Source organism: Scylla paramamosain, unplaced genomic scaffold (genome assembly GCF_035594125.1).
Source record: "Scylla paramamosain isolate STU-SP2022 unplaced genomic scaffold, ASM3559412v1 Contig90, whole genome shotgun sequence".
NCBI lineage: Eukaryota > Metazoa > Arthropoda > Malacostraca > Decapoda > Portunidae > Scylla > Scylla paramamosain.
The window spans coordinates 257,501-278,395 of record NW_026973755.1 but is presented as its reverse complement, the minus strand read 5'-3'; the positions used below and the strand labels follow the sequence as shown (position 1 = coordinate 278,395).

Sequence of the window (20,895 nt, the reverse complement as noted above, 5' to 3'; positions counted from 1 at the left end):
GCTAGGAACAGGAAGTTGGAAAGATGGCGCTGGGGAGGTGAGACTAGGGGAGGTAAGGCTGGGGGCAGGCTAGGTTGGGGTGGGGCTGGTGGGGGTAAAGATAAACCCATGGCAACAAGGTAATTCACTCTCAATTTAATGAGATGAACAGTGATTCTAGTAACGAGTGTTGATTCACCTCAGCTCTCTCACTTTTGACTCCTCACATGATTCCTCGTATAGATGAGTTGATGATGAAGCGGAGTGAGTTGATGTGGTGGAGGTGAAGGATGAGGTGATGAGGGAAAGGCAGTTGATGATGGTTATGAAAGTGATGGAGGAACAAACAGCGACAAGGATGTGGAAGATAATATTGGAGTGGTAGAAGGTGGAACGGCAGAGGATGTGCTGGTGATCAGAAAGACAACAATGGTTAATGTTTGCGATGATTCCTGATTGCAGACTTTACGGTAAACATTCAAGAAACAAGTGTAATATACCGGGGAATGTTGTGACAGCGGCGGGATGCGTGGTGAGGGAGCAGAGACGCCTAGACAGTAGGCGCACCGCGCACTCCCGCCAACACTCAAGCCTATTTTCGTGTCCCTCAGCCTTACAACCTCCCATTTCAAGCACCATTCCTTTAGATTCATGGCACTAGAAACACTTACGTCCTAGATAAACATGTGAAATACAAAAAAAAAAAAAAAATGATAACTATGCAAAATTAAGAAAATGTTAGTTATTAATCATCTGGCAACTGTGATTCCTCAACCGCTTGCTTCCTACTAGCCTAGCGAGGAACGACACACCAGTTTCACGAGCAGTACATGTCCAAATACACTTATTACCAAGTTAACATACCTGCTGACCACAGAGGACAAGCTTTGGTAGTCTTGGTTCACCTAAAGCCCAAATAAGCGTCCAAGAAAACACAGAAGACTCACACGTACACCACAACGAAGCTGACGCCACTGACCACTGACTGGATGACTGAAGTGAGTCGCGTAGCTTCTCTTCCTTGTCTCGAAGCCACTCGGGACTTCGGCGGCACTGTCAAATATAAAAGAACACGGTAAAATGTAAAGAATGCTTTAAAAGTTTGAAAATATGTATGAATAATGCATTTCGGTACAATATTAGTAACATTCTACACTACAACTGCATTTTTTCATAATCAGGCAATTTTTTATAACCTTTTCATATTGCAATGGATTCAGTTTCTGCTTGTAAGAAGGAAGAGCGAGAGTACAGAACAAGGTTAGTGAACTGAGCCTGGAGGGCCCGAAGACCCTTTGCAGCATCATATAACTGAACACTGGCCAGTAACACGAAATACCGAGGCCACAGTTCGGATTTGGTGTTCTGTAAGTACTTTCCCTACGCATTTCACACAGAGAGGACAATAATGGGGGTCTTGAAGAGTGTGTGCATAATGGTGATGCTGTAGCTAACGTCATGCATTACCATTAAAAAAAAAAAAAAAAGCCAAAATTAATCATCATTGCTCCCTTGAGAGAGAACCATTTTATTTCAGTAACCCGCGGTGGTTTTACTGAGTAAACATCAAACTACCTACACTTGGGAAGCTTGACTAAACGTTGTCCCCATTCTGGTGAGCATTGTGTTATGTTATTGGCCGAGTTTACCTTGAAAAGGAACACGTTTTCTTAGTGTCCTCCGTGTTCCGTTTACCTGCCTTTCGGACATTGTCCTTATTTTTGGTTATAAGTTAGTGTAAGGCTTATTTACTCATTTTATATCACGTAGTATTATTCCCTTCATAATTTAAGTTCTCTATATCTTTGTATGTATAAGGGAGGAAGTATAATTGAGGTGAAAATATGTTGAAACGAGGGGAGCTTGAGTGGGCAACAACACATTCCACGGAGGGGAAGGCAGAGCGCCTTGGGTCGTGAGGTAGAATGGAAGGGAGGCGTCTCTCAAGAGGAATTTAGGGATGGATTGGTGATGGACTGAGTGTGTGGAGGTATTAGTAATGTAGCGGTATAACCTTGATATCCAGGATCAGGTTAGTGAGTCTTTTGTGGTACCAAGAGCTCTTGTCCGCTGAAATTCGGTTCGGTGACGCTGTTTAAGGGGGTCATAGGTCAAACTGGCATCAATTTTGTGAATGGAAGCCGTGGTGTTGACCTTGGAAGCTGGTGTTGTGGTGTACTGGTGATTTTGGGGATGGTGTTATGGTGTTATGGGTAATCTTTGGTGATGATGGCGATCTCCTGTGAGGCTTGAGGAGGTGAAATACGGGAATTATTGTCTGGGGACGCGGTAATGGCGTCTGAGTAAATTCCTGCGGCTGAGGGAAATATTTCAGTGACTGGCGGAGGTGTAAACGGGTTCTGGTGTTGTGTGAAGTGACGAGAACGTCATGTAATAACGTGTACTACCTCATGTTGTTTGTGAATTATCATTAGTATTAATATATGTGCTTGTAACATAGAATAATCGTGTTTTCTACTCCCTCAACATTGATCTGGTATTAGAGGTAATTCCAGGTGTGCTGAGTCAAGGTAAAGGTGGAGTAAGAGATAATTCTGGCGATTTCGGATAGGTCTGGTAGGCACTCGAAGCCTTTAAAAATCCAGACCTTTAAAACTTTCCGGGATCAGTGTAACGTCCACTTTCTTGGAAAGATAACCGGGATCGTACGATCGTAAGTAAGTAGAGATCGTAACAATTGTTTGAACAATGATAGTGTAAATCTTTGGGAAGTTTTACTAAATATTCAGTGCCCATTTATGTGAGTATTGCTTGAAAGATTATAGTGTAAATCTCAGGATGAAGACAAGCAGACCCAAGACCTTAGAGACAGGAACCCACACCAGAAAAAAAAAAAAAAAAAAAAAAAAAAAAAAAAATAGATATATATATATATATATATATATATATATATATATATATATATATATATATATATATATATATATATATATATATATATATATATATAAAATAAATAAATAAATAAATAAAGTAAATGAATGAATAAATAAATAAATAAATATATAACTAAATAAATGAATAAATAAAAAGACAAAGAATCTTCATACTCATCCTTCATAACTTTCCAGTCGCTTCGTTCCAGTCTCCCACACTCCTCCTCGCGTCGTCTGGCTGAAATGAATGGAGGTGAAGGACGAGAGTTTGTGTCCTGTGGAGCGTGTCTGGTGTGCTCAGTTTCCCTGACCTTTAAGCAAGTATTGGATTATTCTGACACTCACACCGGATACTCACCTATTTACGTCCCCCGGGTCATCACGTTACGACCCAGAAAGGTTCCGCTGCGTCTGGTGGCCACGGGTCCTCTACTGACCAGCGCGATGGGGCCACTGAGTGCTGGATGGTTCTGTCTATATATTACTTAGATGCGTTTGTACTGCAGTCACTTGTATAATGTAGCCTAAAGAGGACAAAATTAGCCTCTTATTCTCTCTTCCTCTGTTTCAAGGCAGGAAAAGTCCCTTCACTCAAAAATTTCAAAATTATCATGGCGACTCCTACACCAGCCTCGGAGTCCCCATCTGAAAAGGGGACCATAAATGTCCCCAGGTCGAACTGCCTTTCTGTCGACGACCCTAAGTGTCTTGACAGCCCCCTCAACTTTTTCTTCATTAACTTCTGCAACATTAGCGGTCTAAGATCTAATTTTCAATCTGTAGAACACCACCTCTCCTCTTCTAAACCTCATCTTCTTTTCCTCACTGAAACTCAGGTGTCTGAGGCAACTGACAGTAGCCCCTTTTCTGTTCCCTCCTACTTTCTTTAACCTCATTTTCGATCCAAACCTGGATGCTGCGTTTATGTGCGCAATGACTTAACCTGCTCTCGTGCCCACGCTCTTGAATCTTCCGAGTTTTCCATCATCTGGCTATGACTAGAGTCACTCTCATACTAAATTTATCTGTGCTGTATACCTCTCATCTAACTCCTCTGACTATAAGAAATCCTTTGACTACTTAACTTCCAAAACCTAAAAACTTATTTACGTTCTAACTTATTTTCATTTTCTCTAATATAATTACATATATATATATATATATATATATATATATATATATATATATATATATATATATATATATATATATATATATATATATATATATATATATATATATATATATATATACGAGTATATATATAATACATATATATATATATATATATATATATATATATATATATATATATATATATATATATATATATATATATATATATATATATATATATATATATATATATACGAGTATATATATATATATATATATATATATATATATATATATATATATATATATATATATATATATATATATATATATATATATATATATATATATATATATAAGAAGAAGAGGAAGAAGAAGAACCAAAAGCACAATAACTCAGTCCAGTTCAAGCACTTCACCAATCAGCGGACGTTTTCCTGGGGCCTCGGGCGCTAGCACCAATCAGCAACCGTCTCCCTGATTCTGCTTGCCACCTAACTCCAAGCTGATTTTCGGCTGCGACAGACGATCCCAAATACAAAGTTGATAATTCCTACTGGCAAAAACTCCAGCCTTCAGGTTAACCCACCCCCAGGGATCCATTGGGCACAAGGATTTCAAGAGAAACACTCCACTGATGTGTGAGAACAGCACCGAGATTTGTCCTGAGGAATACACAGACATGGAGTACAAGAGAGCAGAATCCGTGAAGGAAGTAAGAGCCGCGCGAGCCAAAGAGAGGCGTCTGGCCGCACTGCCTCGCCTGAGTGGCAAGAAAACACAGGCACGAGTAAGTACGAGTATACACCACAGACTGTGTTGCCTCAGATGACCGTCTTGCAGGTTTCTTCTTGAGTGAGAGAGTGTTGAGATGCATACACTGCGTGATTGTTGGATTGCTTGATAGATAGACTGACAAATGTATAGGTTGACTGATAGATGAACATATAGATAAATAGAAAGATACACCCAGATTGATGAGTTAAGTGATTGGTAGATGGATAGATAGATAGACAGATAAATAGATAGGTAGATTGATAGACCGGGAGATAATTAGATAGATAAGTAGATAAACATAGATTAATTTGTTGATTGATTAATAGATAAATAGATAGATAGATAGATAGATAAATAAATATTATATATATATATATATATATATATATATATATATATATATATATATATATATATATATATATATATATATATATATATATATATATATATATATATATATATATATATAGATATAGATAGATAGATAGATAGATAGATAGATAGATAGATAGATAGATAGATAGATAGATAGATAAGATTAAGATAGAATAAGAATGTAAGAAGATACTGACAGATAGATACACAGACAAATACGTAGAGAAATAGATAGATTGATATATTGATTGATTAATAGAAAAATAAATAGATAGAGATAGATATATAGATAGATAAAAAAAAACAGATACATAGATAGACAGATACACAAACGGATAGAAAGAAAACCAATAGATAAAGTAATTGATTCGCTGTCTCAGTGAATGAATATACGAATAAGTTAATGAAGGAATAGATTGACAGAGTGACTGACTGGACAGCTGACTGACTGATAGACTAACAGACAAACTCAGTGACATATTGAGATAGATGGTTCATCACCACATGTAAGTTTATATGAATACATGTCTTACTCTTTCTTAACATTTGCTGTTATCTGGCTGCCCTACAGAAAGTAGTGACAGAGGGACGGAACACTGAGTCCTTGAAGGGGCCGGAACAAAATCAGTCCTTCAAATACAGCGCACCTCAGACATGTGACTCTGAGAACGAGGATGAGGAACACATTGAAATTTCTAAGATTGACTGGGTAACGGAGTGGCTGGACAAACATTGCTTCTTTGATGAGCAGGCCTGGGGCGCCGTCATGGCCGGTGTTGAGGCCACGCCAGAGGAGATGAAAAACGAACTCCAGGACAAACCCAACCCTCCTGTCGGTAACTTTAAATTGGATAGTAGCGAATACACTTCACTAGACAACACCTGCCCCAAGAAATTTCTCGCCGCCCTCACGCGCCTTAATCACTTGCAAAAGTCACACGATGATATCCTGGCACAGCTGACCTTCCCCAACAAAATGGTGGTGCAACATGTGACATACATCGTCAAGGCCTTCCTGAGACGCATGTACTTTAGAATGAAGGGCAAGAGCCAAGAGAAACAGGAGGCCGTCATGCGCAAGATGCACTACGCCATGCAGGGCATCGTGCATCGCTACATCAAGCGGGGCATGGATAAGAAAGTCTATTTACACAAAGCAGCGGAGAAGGACGAGTTTGAAAACTGGAGTGATGATGAGGATGACGAGGAAGGTCGAGGCGATGACGACCAGATGGAAGAAGGAAGCGTTAATGAAACAAAAGACGAACAATGTGACGAAGTTCAGGAAAACGAAGAGAACCGGTCAAATAATGAAGACGAAATCCAAAAATGTAAGACAGCAATTGAAGAGATAAAGATGGCGAAGAAGTTTGTGAGTAGCGCTGTCACGCTTCACGCACAGGCCCCAGAGACTCTGCTGAACACCATGGAAGCGATTTACAACGGAAAGGTGACGGTGGAGCACGTGCTCAAACACCCCCAAACTCTCACCCACCAGAATGACCTCGTGGAAGGGAGCGTGCCTGGGATGAAGGGACAAGACGGTAACTCAAGCAACGAAGAAGACGACGAGGACGAGTATTACATCCCTGACGACAAGTCACACGCCAGCCTTGAGTTCTCCGACGACGAGAGAATGCACTGCCACCTCTCTGAAGTGGAGGATGATGAGTGTGAAACGGATGACGCTTCTTGGGATGAGGAGGACGACAGTGACGCTGAGAGTGAGGCCCGCTTGAGTCCCACTGAGTATCCCTCAGATGGCGAGGAGTCCAGCTCGGTTGAAGACGGCGAGTGCGGTGGTGCCAGTGATGATAATATAACAAAGAAAAGCCAGACATCAACAGAGAAGGAGGTGGACTTCAAGCTGCTTAACAGACTTGCCGGCGAATTCAGTGACGGTAGCGAAGAGGAGGGGCACGAGAAGGCGGCGTGGAGGCGGAGTCAGGATGTGAGCCGCACTCTGTGGATGCAGGAAATGGTCTATGACTGCCCACTCAAAGACAAGACTTACAGTCAAGAATTCCACTGCTGCCGAGCTCCTTTGTTCCCCAAGGTCAATCTTTCAACACATTCCATTCAAGAGAAGGAAGAAATTCTTGAACAGTTTATGGAAAAGAATGTCAGCAGAAACATTCGCCGCTACGTCATGAAAACAGTTTGCCGAAGGAATTTCGCGATATTCAAAAAGGTGTGGCGGCGTGCCAAGGGCCTCAAGCGGTGTCCAGGCCTGCGCCTGGGCACACAGGACACTGCAGCGTGGCAGTCTTTCAAGCGGCAGAAGGCCTACCTTAACGACTTCCTCATGACGGAGAAAGAGGCCCTTCTTTACAGTTTGTCGCGGAAGCACAAAGTGTCGTGTGAAGAAATCTTCCAAGCACAGGCGACGGTAGAAATGCTCCGTAAGAAACGGCGACTCGCAGTCAAGATTGTCAAGTTCCTGGACCAGCTCCCCATCCGCCGCCTCCAGTACCTGAATGAGCACGTCCTCGCAAAGGCACAGCGGGGAAATGGAGGGGAGCCGCAAAGTCACTCAGACATGACTTCCGTGTTGCTGATTTTACAGACTGTGGCTACAATGCAAGGACAGGAGACGCCCTTTCCCTGCCACGGTCCTGTCTGCGAGAAGCTTCAAGGCTACGTGGAGAGCCTCGTTCACGATATCGACGACGAATATAAGTTCTTTTGTAAGGAAAAGGGAAATCAGGCCCGCCGCGAGGAGGTCAAAGTAAAATTGAATAACATGAGCAAAAACAAGTTGGAAAAGTACTTGTCTGTCGCGAAAGAAACTTATCAGAGCTTGACGCGCAAGTTTCTGCAGCAGAAGCACAAGTACCTTAAGAGACGCTTATCGGAGCACGAGCTTAACAGTATGTTCCCCTTGTGCCCCAAAGATGACATAGGTCTGATGCACCTCCCTAAACACCAGAGGCTGCTACTGCTCACCCAACATAACAACAAACAACTCAAGCTCTGGCGTGATTACATTAACATGGTCAAGGAAAAGGCACGCCACACCAAGACAGTTCTGGCCAAAATGAACAGGTTCTTGTCGCGGAGTTCGGCTCAAGACATAATTTTGAAAGTTTATGACATTCAGACGCAGGAGAGTGAGTGGGCACAGAGGAGCATGGTGCTGGAAGATGAGGCAATAAGCTACTTGGAGGTGTCGCCGCAGGAGTACAAGGAGTCCACCAAGGACTCCCTCACAGGACTCACCTGGGACATCTGGAGTGACGATGAGCAGGACAGTGATTGGACTGGATGGATGAAGCCTCAGAGGAAGGTGAAGAGGGGATAAGGAAGGAGGAGGAGATGGAACGAAAGGCTGCGGAGGGAGAAGCCAAGATAGAACCGCTGACTGTACAGAAAATATTCCGTGAGCTGCATGTACAGTATTATCCTGCAGGAAATTACATACTTAAAAATCAGCAGGATGTCCAGGAATCCTATCCAACTTCCTTCCCCTTCGAACAAAAACCCTGGGAGACTCCAGTCCACCACGCGATCCTGGATAAATTCGTAATGTATCTTAGCAACAACAAATCCCAGACTAACAGGCCGTTAAAGATCGACTTTCGGAAAGAAATACGTCGACTCTGGCACTACAAACCTAAAGGTTTCATCAAGACCATTCGATGCTACGAGAACCTCAGCAAAACTTACAACAAGGAGCACAAGAAGACGTTACGAGCATGGACGGTCACGAAGGCTGACGAAGACCACGAACACCTAAAGCACCATGAATTCAAAGTGTCCACGGAGTGCGAAGGCGAGACTCCAGCAACACCTACGAAAGAAAAAGAGAAAATTATTTCAATGAAAAGAAAATTCCAGGTAAATGAAGACATTACTCATCAATTTCTAACTGCAGAGTCAAAGAAAATTAAACTGGATCACGATGAACACGAAACAAAGGAAATGGATACTGGAAAAAAAATCAAAAGGAAAATCGAGGAGAAGGAACAAATTACGCAAATTAATAAAAAAATCAAGAATGGCGGATATGACAAAACTATTAATACGAAGTGCACCTTAGCAGAAGACGAAAAACAAAAAAAGTCAGGGAAAAGGCGATTTCAGGAAGAATGGGATGTAATGGAACACCCAAAAGACAACTTCAAAGAAGTTCAAAATAAGAAAAAGAGGGTTTGGCGAGAAGAGAGTCACGAATTTTGAAGTGAAAAACTTTGAAAGCAGTGAGGATGTAGAAGGTTGAAGAGAATAAGCATGTGTAAACTATAAAGACAAAAGTAAAAAAAAAAAAAGATAAGAGTAAAAAATTATATAAAAAAATAATTATTAAGAAATATCGAAAACAAATAAAGATAAGAAAAGAAAGAATGACAATAAACAAGAGAAAATATATGATTTGATGGAAAATAGAGAGATACTAGAAAAAAACAATAAGAATAACGCTTTGTTGATTGGAAAGAAATTAAATTTTGAAAAAAAATAGGCCTTAAAAAGAAATCAAGAATTTCTCAAGAAATAAAAAAAAAAAACGACTTGATGGAGAAGGAGGAACAAAAGAAAAAGAACTTCAATAGTGGAAAATTAATGATTGCACAAAGCTAGAATTTTGAAATTCCCGATCTTACCTCATCGCCCCAAAAAAAGGAGAAAAATAATGAGAACAGCAACAACACAATAAGGCATCCTGGAAATAACGACCAAAATCACGAGAATAATAAGAAAAAATAATTTTGGCTAATTTTAATAAGATTTAAGAAAACAGACTAAAAAAAAAAAAAGGATCGGCAGTCAAAAATACTGAAAGCACTAAAACTTATGCCAAAACACTAAAACGAAAACATAAATCAAGCATATGTCACACTACTAAAAGAAGGAACAAAATCATAAAAAAAAGATGTTAAAACACTAAAAAACAGATTCCACAGGAAAACAACCATTCAAAATAGTGAAAAAATGGCGGCAAAACAATGAAAAAAAAAAAATTCAATTGTAAAACAAGGAAATCAAAATACTAAACAAGACAAAACAGAAAAAACGTAAAAACATTAAAAAAAACAGTCATAACAGTAAAAATTGGAGTTAAAACACATAAAAAAAAGGAGTCAGACAATAAAAACAAGTTACTGAAAACATTAATAGAAGACTTCAAGCACTAAAAATGCACTCAAAAAAAATAAATAGAAAAAAAAAAAAAAAAAAAAAAAATAGGCAAAATAGACAAAAAAACACAAACAAGAATAAAAAAAAAAAAAACAATTAAAACATTAAAAAGTGGTGAAAATACGGGAAAAAATGTCAAAACACTAAAAAGAAGACAAAAATACTACAAAAAGTGTCAAAACAACTAAAAAAAAAAAGAAAACTCTAAAACAAGAAATCTAAACACTAGAAAAGTAGTTGAAACACAAAAAAACACAAAAAGAAAATAAAGAACTAAAAACACTACAAAGGAGTCACAAGAGTAAATGTTGTTAAAACACTAAAAAAAAGAAAAATGGAGTAAAACACTAAAAAAAGAAAAAAAAAAACTGTCATAACACAAAAAAAATGTAAAAAATACTGAACAAGAAAAACAAAAGGATTCAAAACACACACAAAAAAAGAATTAAAACACCAAAAAAAATGGATTCAAACCATTAAAAAGAAAAAAATGGAAACAAAACAGTACAAAAAAACAGTTAAAACACTAAAAAGAACAAACAATGGAATGAAAACAGCAGCAAAATAAAGAAATGGAGTCAAAACACTAAAAAGAAAAAAAATGGAAACAAAACCCTAAAAAAATGGAGTGAAAATACAAAAAACTAAACAAATGTAAGAAAAAAAATCTGTCAAAACACACACAAAAAAAAAAAAAAACACACAAATGGAGTGAAAACACTAAAAAAAGAAAAAGACACTAAAAAGATTCAAAACACTAAAAAATGCAGAAAAAAATGGAGTCAAAACACTAGAAAAGAAAAAAAAATAAAACATTAAAAAGGAATCAAAACACTAAAAAATGCAGTAAAAACATTAAAAAAAAGAAAAAAAATTGTAGTCAAAACACTAGCAAAGAAAAAAAATCAAAACACTAAAAGGGAGTCAAATAAAAAAAAATAGCCAAACACTAAAAATGAATAAAAATTACAAAAAAAGTCAATACACTAAAAAAGGTGTCAAAACAGAAAAAAAATATTCAAAATACTAAACAAAAAAGTCAAAATACAAAAAAAATGGAGTCAAAAGACTAGAAAAAAAACACTAAAAGGAAAAAAAATGAAAATAAAGTACAAAAACCGAAAACACTAGAAAAAAAGAGTCAAACACTGGAAAAGTAGTGAAAGCACTAAAACAAAAAGAATTCCTAAAAAAAAAAAAAAAAAAAAGTCAAAACAGGCAGGAATAAACAAACTAAAAGTTGAAACACTAAAAAGTAAAACAAAGAAAAAAAATTGAGGCAAAACATTAAAAAAAAAAGAAATTCAAAACACTAAAAAAAAAAAAAAAAAATTACTCAGAACACAAAAAACAAAAATGATGTGAAAACACAAAATGGAGTACAACAATAAAACAAAAAATGGAGTTCAATCAGTAAAAGAAACAGGAAGTAAGAACACTCAAAAAGAATAAAAAAAACATTGAAAAAAAACATTCAAAACACTAAAATACAAAATATGGAAAATGTCAAAAAAAAAAGGAAAAATGGAGTCAAACCACTAAAAAAAATAAAATAAACGAAGAAAAATGAACACTAAAAAAATAGGGAAAAGTCAAAACATTCAATAAAAAGGAATTCACTACACTGAAAAAGTAAAAATGAAATCAAAACTCTAAAAAATATATATATGAAATTGAATTAAAATAATGAAAAGGAAATATAGTCAAAATAACGAAAAAAAAAAAATGGAGTCAAAACAATGAAAAATAGTTCAAAACAATAAGAAAATAAGTGAAAACACTAAAATAATAATAAAAAAAAACATGGAGCTGTAACACTTAAATGTAAAATAATAAAAAAAAATAATAGAGTAACAAAAAAAAAAAAATGAAACCAAATTTTTAAAAATGGAGACAGAACATTAAGAAAGCAAAAAAAAAAAAAAAAACACTCAGTAAAATAACATTAAGCCAAACACTAAATAAATAAATAAATAAATAAATAACCGACATTAAGAAAGCAAAAAAAAAAAAAAAAAACACTCAGTAAAATAACATTAAGCCAAACACTAAATAAATAAATAAATAAATAAATAACCGGTGTCAAAACAACATTACAAGAAAAGAAAATTACAAGTGAAAACATAAAAAAAGAAAAAAAGTGAAAATTAAGAAAATTGAGTCAAACTTAAAAAAAAATAATAATGTCAAAAGTATTTATATTAAAAGAAAAAGGAGCCAAACACTAAAAAAAAAAAAAAAATCAAGACAAGCACTAGAAAATTACAAAAAAAAGCCAAGATACTTAAAAATTACAAATGTAGCCAAAAAAAAGTAAAAATACATAAATCAAAACACTAAAGAAAGAAGAGTAAGAAAAGCTGGAACAGCCACAAGACAAGCCAAAGGAAGACCAATATAAGAAAAACCGAAATGGGAGGTGGAAAACATTTAAAGCAGTATGAAAACACAAGGTTCAAGAAAATAAACATGCGTAAAGTATGAAAATAAAATTAGATAAAAAATATAAGAGACAAAAAATCTTAAAAAATCATTATCAGCAAATAACAAAAACAAGTAAGGTTAAGAAAAAGGGAAAAAAAAAATACAAGAAACAAAGACAAGAGAAAATACATGACTTTATGGGAAATAGGAAGGGTTCTTGTTAATATATATATATATATATATATATATATATATATATATATATATATATATATATATATATATATATATATATATATATATATATATATATATATATATATATATATAATAACGCTTCATTAAATTGAAACAAATTAAATTTTGAAATAAAACAGTAGGCCTTGAAAACAAGTCAGGAATTTTCTTTTACAACACCAACAATTAAAAAAAAACTTGATAGACAAGCGACAAAACAAAAATGACTTTAAGAGTTGACAAATCATGATTCCACAAAGCTAGAATTTTAAAATGCCCGTACCACCAATGAAAAAAAGGGAGAAAATTCATGAGAACAGCAACAAAATTAACTCATCATAACAATAATGTCGAAAATCAGGAAAATGAAAACAAAAGTTAGGTCAGCTGATTTTCAAAAATATTTAAAGAAATAAGCAGGAAAGAAGATGGATAATCAAAACACTAAAAAGAGTAAAAGCAATAAAAAAAAACATGTGAAAACACTACAAAACAAAACAGGACTCAAAAAAAATAGAAAAGGAATAAAAAAAAACACACCAAAAAAAGGAATCAAAACACTAATAAAAGGAGAGAAAATAAGTAAAAATACTACAAGGAGACAAAATACTCAAAATACTAACAAAAAAGTCAAAACAAACAGGCGTCAAAACACTTAAAAAGGGTATCAAATAGAAAAAAAATAGAGAGGCAAAATACAAAAAAGAAGATAAAACAAAGGAGTTAAAACACTAAAAAGTAGTTCTGACTAAAACGCGGAGTGAAAACATTAAAAAAAAAAAAAATTATAATCACAAACACACACACACACACAATCAAAACACACACCAAAAAAAAAAAGAAAAAAAAAAGATCTGAAAGCATCCAAAGAAGAAAGGAGTTCAAACAATAAAGAAAAAATAAATAAAACGCTAAAAAGATAGAACGACTCAAGACTGAAAAAAAAACGAAGTTTAAACATTAAAAGAACAAAAAAGTGAAAACACTAAACCAACAAAAAAGGTCAAAACACTGAAAGAAAAAAGAAAAAATGTAAGAAAAAAAAATGCAAAAAAAAAAGTCAGGCTCAATGAAAAGAAAAGTCAAACAATCAGTGACAAAGAAACATAACACAAAAAAGGCTCAAAATACTAAAAAAAAAAAGTCAAAATAATAAATACATATTGAAAATAGTAACCAAAACGTAAAAAAAAAAAGTATGATAACTTGTGTATCCTGGTGTGAACATCATCACACCAAGTGAAATTCCCAAGAAAAATGGCACAGTAAAAGAAAAACTGACAAAAAATCTTCACCAATATATATATATATATATATATATATATATATATATATATATATATATATATATATATATATATATATATATATATATATATATATATATATATATATATATATATTGGTGAAAATTTTTTGTCAGTTTCATAGAGAGAGAGAGAGAGAGAGAGAGAGAGAGAGAGAGAGAGAGAGAGAGAGAGAGAGAGAGAGAGAGAGAGAGAGAGAGAGAGAGAGAGAGAGAGACAGAGAGAGAGAGAGAATTTCAAGGAATGAAGTAAAAATTACCAAACATTATGCCCAAAAATAAGAACAATCATTGCATGATGTGCACAATGAATTATTCATTAAAATATAATGATAATAATGATTGTTGACTATAATATAATGTCATAATTGCAAGTCTCTCTTCTCATACACTGCAACTATCAAAGTATCTGACTTTTTTGTTTCCTGTATATCATTTATTCACTTATTTAGAAAACATTTACGTTCTAACTTATTTACGTTTTCTCTAATATAATCACATACATATATATTAACCCTTAAGTGGGAAGAATGTTATCATTCTCCTCATCACAGAACATGGAGAAAAATCAACAAAGATATATGCAGGTATACATCTCTGAACATTCTGCATATACTGTACATAAAAATAGAAGCTTCCAAGAATATTGTCTCCCTTATCACCATACCAAGCAGTCTTTTTACAAAAAAAGAACAAAAAAATACGAAGAGATAAATAAAAACACACCCCAACAAACCACACCACACACACACACACACACACACACACACACACACACACACACACACACACACACTCTCCCATCAAAATGTCGTTGCTCTTCCCGTCAATGAAGATAGCGCGCGGAACTCACTGACTGCCCAGGAACAATGCGGCCGTGGAAAAATACGCGGATGAGAGATGCCTTAAATATAATAACCTGAGAAGCTGTGTGTGTGTGTGTGTGTGTGTGTGTGTGTGTGTGTGTGTGTGTGTGTGTGTGTGTGTGTGTGTGTGTGTGTGTGTGTGTGTGTGTGTTTCCTACTACATGGAACAAGGATAACAATGGCGAAGTTTTTTATAGTTTTTTGGCATGTATAGAACGTTTGAGAATTATTAGTTTATTCCGCTGATATCGTCCATTGAGAAAAGATTGTTAGCTTAATATTTGCTTGAATCTTTACACACTCAGATGGTTCAGCGAATTAACTGCCAATGACTTCTGGATCGAGTGTTGTTTGATACGATTACTATTATGAAGGTCTCTCTCTCTCTCTCTCTCTCTCTCTCTCTCTCTCTCTCTCTCTCTCTCTCTCTCGCTCTCTCAACTGGTGTGTTTGATTTTTATTCATATTTATACAAAAGGAACAAGATGTTTTCTTGAGAGTACCTTTTTCATTACATTTCCTCTGTGTGGGAAGATGCTGCGTTCAAACATCTCAGGGAATACTCGGTGGGGAAAATATAATGTACTGAAATGATCAGAAGACTGCACTATTCTTCTTTATATTTAATCTTTATAAATCTCTAATTTAGATAAACACACGATGTTTTATCTTGTTTTATTTATGCAAGAGGGTAACAAAAATTAGGAAACAGAAAAGGCCGCTAAGGCGAAAGTCCCCAGAGAATAAAAAAAAAAAAAAGAAAAAAAAAAGAAAGATAAAAAATTATAAACCAGAGGATAAGTAATTTGAACCTCCCTCTAGAAAGAGTTCAAGTCATAGGAAGGCGGAAATACACAAACAGACTGGGAGTTCCAAGGCTTACCAGAATTTTTCAAGCAACGTACACTTTTTCTTTTCTGTCATCATTACAATCTCGGAAGGAGTTCAGAAATGATGTTATTACGATGCACAGGCCTTTTAGATTTCATGTACGAGTATTTCAGTTTTGGAATGCATACCATAATTATATTAGTTCTTGTTCAGTTCCCAAATCACGCACCTTTATAACACAACACTGCGTTATACAGAAGCTGCATAAAGGATAACGAGTCTAAGAAGGCAAGCTGATTGCACAGAATGACTCCTCACTTCAGAGTTTTCATAAAGCAAACGTCTCACTTTCAGTTCCCATCTGGATTACTGAAAATGGATGACCACTTAAGTTGGTAATATAAATGCTGCGTATAGTAAATTAGACTATTTCATCCCCCCCCCTCTCTCTCTCTCTCTCTCTCTCTCTCTCTCTCTCTCTCTCTCTCTCTCTCTCTCTCTCTCTCTCTCTCTCTCTCTCTCTCTCTCTCTCTCTCTTTCTCTCTCTCTCCTTCTATCCAAGATTCACCAAGTACCTCCTACCTTCCAGTTCCAGACACACTTCCGCCCTAAACTCAGGCAGAAAAGTGTGCCATAGATTAAGTGGGAAGCAAAATCTGAGACGTAAGGGGGAGCGATATGTATTGCCGGATTATATCATAGAGTGGAGGACCAACCATTCTGTGTCTTCATCCGAGGCTACCACAGCTCACTACTCATTTCTGTTTTTTCGCTGCCTCTCCCTCCCTTTCTCTCTCATCCCGTCTCTTTCTCTTCCTCATTCTCTCACTTTCTCCTTTATTCTCACCTCTTTCCTTCTCTCTCTTTCTCCTTCATCCTAACTCTTTCTCTTCATCATTCTCTCATTTTCTCTTCCATCCTCACCTCTCTCTCTCTCTCTCTCTCTCTCTCTCTCTCTCTCTCTCTCTCTCTCTCTCTCTCTCTCTCTCTCTCTCTCTCTCCTTCATCATCGTCTTTGTCTTCGTCTCCCTATCTTTCCTAGTCATCCCCACCTCTTTCTCTCTTTGTCCCACTATTTCTGCATCTCCAATCCTATTTCCCTTCTGACAAAAAACCCACCAAAGCTCACCAACATTTTCTTCACTATATGTATAAACTTACCGGAGAAATACACATTCGAAATACACTAACAATAAAAAAAAAAAACATTCGCATATTCTTAAGTCCGTAAAAGTTTCTGAACTTTTGGGCGAAACAAAAAGATCAAGAGAGACTTGATGGTTCGGGAACGCTCGTATTAAAAAGTTCCCGTTTGGCGGTAAGGTTATTTCTTGAGCACAGCAACAACGGTACCTTGGTGGGGTTGGGGCCGTGGTGGTGGTGGTGGTGGTGGTGGTGCGTGTAGGTGCGACATTGAGTGATGAATGGGAGGTCAGGAGGCTGCACGCGGAAGAGGATGAGTCTGGTGAGAATCTTGGCTCTCAGATTGTTGTTTATGGTTTTAAATAAATTCCCAAACTCTCTCTCTCTCTCTCTCTCTCTCTCTCTCTCTCTCTCTCTCTCTCCCTCTCATTCCGTTTTCCTTTGTTACTTCATGTTGAGAGCGATGAGCCAGGCCAATTATAGGATGCAAAGACTGCACAGGAAATACTTGAGGTAGAAGTTTGAGAGTGGGCAGCCTTGCAGAGAAGACTTGCGAGGATCAGCCACAGACAAGGCACCGGAAAGCTTCAGAAGAGGGAAAGCTGCCACTGTATTCCCTTCACTGTCCTCTGGTTACTTTGTCTCAAGACGTCCTGTATTTGATCTCCTTGTCTCCCTCAGAACACCAGATACTCTTTTCTTCAACGTCTGCGCGTCAGATCTCGACTAATTTTAATACTTTTAATGAGAGTTATTAGGGTTTTCAATGGCGTCCTCATGTTTCCAGTGATAGTTTAACAAGGTTTCTGCATCATCAATATAGAGATTGCGCATAAGAATCTGAATAATTATCTTGCACTTGAGAGAACGTCACTGTGCCAACACAACAGGCAATGACGTCATCAGTGACCTGCTGCCGGGGCGTGCTGGGTACCTGTCGATGGGTTTTGGTGCATAGTTTAGTCTTACGCTTCTCGATGCACATCAACATAATCAACATCTATATAACGTCCACACGGACGGTGATGAGGATAATTAAACACATCGGCTCATATTTGTGACCTCGGTGTGTTCATTAATTCACGCAATTTTAATAGACATTTATGTAAACAAGTACATTATTTTTGCTGAGCGATCGGCTCTCGTGGAACAAAGCTCACTATACCTGCGACTTTCCGTTCACTTCTGAAATTATAAGATAATATTCTGAAGTGCCTCGGTGTCTTTTCTCACAGACTTGTAATGAGCTGTGGTGGAATTAAGAATTTCAAGTCATTTACTTTTTTTTTTTTTTTCATGATTTTAGTGACAGATTAATAAGAATTCTGCATCATCAATATGATAAAACATTAGAAATCGGGAAATCATGCCTTTGGCATTTTTAATAGTCCTTATAGGAGAACATAACGCTTCCAAATACAAGAATTCGTGTCGTCAGACTTACAATTTTCATTTTTTTTTTTGTATTTCATATATACACACACATCATCATTATCTTGGTTTTTATTTTACTTTTAGTCTTAAGTCAAAATTTTCTTTCCCCTTTATGAAGTTTTTATTGATTTTTAGTAATGTAGACCGTGATATTTGTTATTAGTGTGGGTAAGCAGTGACTGTAACACTCCTCTACTTGTACTCACGACTGACAACAACACGTCAAAAGAGTTCACACTCACTGGATCGCGGCTTGTAAATATATATGAGAATGATTGACCTTATAATGAAGTGACTCAGTGTCCCAATCAGTGGTGCAGTAATATCTAACGTCAGTCACGTCATTCCCACCACGGATGGTACAAATTATTTCCACGCTGATTAACTCTCAGGCTGCTGTGACTTTTCCTTAACCTTAATACAGTTTTGTAGCGCAGGCTTCAAGTGTAATTACTGAACATAAGTATATAAAAAAAGTGGGCCCAAGGAGTTTAAACTTTTCAGCGCTTATAGTTTCAGTTTTTAGACCAATAAAATAACATGAGATTGATGAAATAAAGAAATTAGCTTATTAAAGTGGTCTTTTTTTCGATTTTTCTATTCCTGATACTTCTTGATTACGGCATTGAGCGTTTGTCTCTGTTAGGTAGCCTTTCTTTTACTCATTTTGTTTGGCCTTGGTCGTTGTCTCTAATAAAAACACTCATTACCTATCGGTCAGAATGGTCAACAGAAATACGTGGAACAACGTAAGACCAGACTCACCTCGCACTGCCCCTTAAGTTATTGGAATACCTAGGCAGGAATACACAGGCGAGTGATTTTCATAAACTTTAGTGAAGATGACTGGCTTTCTGCTCCTTTGTTGGCGGGCGATTAGGTAATGGAAGGACGGCGAGCCCCGACCAGCCAGCGTCTCTTCACTGCCAGCCACCACCATAAGCCTCAACGTCATGGGCTGTTCCCGAGGACTTGTTTGGCTAGCGGTGGAGGCTGCACGGCCATCTCTGCGTGTGTGTTGTTGTTGTTTCTGATATAGTGGTGGTGGTAGTAGTAGTAGTAGTAGTAGTAGTAGTAGTAGTAGTAGTAGTAGTAGTGGTACTACCAGTAGAGGTGGTAGTAGTAGTAGTAGTAGTAGCAGTAGTAGTAGTAGTAGTAGTAGTAGTAGTAGCAGTAGTGGTAGTAATAGCTGCTGTTGTTGTTGTTGTTGTTGTTGTTACTAAAGGAATTGTTGGTGGAATTTCCCTTTTTGTTACATGTGGAGGTCAAAACGGACGCGACACACATTATAACAGGTGACAAAAGAAATGCATGACACAGCTTGCAGCATGATGATTTAATGCATTTTCAGCAAACCTTCAATGTCACCCTGCAGGACACCCACACTCATAACTATCTCAAATACTAATACAAATGACAAATATATGTAGAAAAAAAGCCAAATACTGCACATAAAAAAAAAATAAATAAAAAATACAGAAACGGTTGGCCATGCAAATCCAGTGAGAAAGTAATAAAGTGATAAAGCAAAACGTAGAGAAACATTGCTTGAAAAATTGCCATTGTCACCGATAACCAAGGCCGATGTGTGATGATGCTGACCACACACACACACACACACACACACACACACACATGTAGATACACATGCAGTAGTATACTAAATACGTCTCTCTCTGTGTGTGTGTGTGTGTGTGTGTGTGTGTGTGTGTGTGTGAGAGAGAGAGAGAGAGAGAGAGAGAGAGAGAGAGAGAGAGAGAGAGAGAGAGAGAGAGAGAGAGAGAGAGAGAGAGAGAGAGAGAGAGAGAGAGAGAGAGAGAGAGAGAGAGAAACAAAGATAAAGACAAACAAGCAGACACAGTGAAGCAAACAGACAAACAGACAGATACAGAGAGACAGATAAACAGAGACACAGAGAAAAAAAAGACAAAGAGGAGAGGTATGGAAGGTCACGTGAACGCGGACAGAATAAACCAATCTGCAGTATATTTCTTTTGCAATGTATGGAGGCCTAACATACTTCTGCTTTTGTCTCCCCGCCGACTGGCTTTTGTGAGCATCATTTTTGTGTGTTGTAAAGCTTGTTTGTGCCGCGGCCACCTTTGCGGTTTAATGGCCTTGGCGTGCTGTATGTGAACGCCAACTAAGGGAAGAGGTTAAAGAGAGCTTATTTTTATACCGAGATAACGGGATGCCCAGTCTCTCTCTCTCTCTCTCTCTCTCTCTCTCTCTCTCTCTCTCTCTCTCTCTCTCTCTCTCTCTCTCTCTCTCTCTCTCTCTCATCTTACCTACCTTAGAGCTATATACCCACCTACCTATATAAACACCATCCTACCTACATACCTATCTATCTCCGTTAATGTGTTTGTGA

The 20,895-nt window shown here is 36.8% G+C and overlaps 1 long non-coding RNA gene across 1 annotated transcript; it reads right to left on the bottom strand.

Annotated features, from left to right (window-relative positions):
* Nucleotides 1-896: 896 nt before the first annotated feature.
* LOC135098895 (uncharacterized) lies at nucleotides 897-9,244 on the bottom strand. Its single transcript, XR_010267480.1, has 3 exons — nucleotides 8,814-9,244; nucleotides 3,235-3,400; nucleotides 897-1,032 (listed from the first exon to the last, which is right to left on the bottom strand). It is a non-coding gene; the product is annotated as an uncharacterized LOC135098895 (long non-coding RNA).
* Between the last annotated feature and the right edge of the window lie 11,651 nt (nucleotides 9,245-20,895).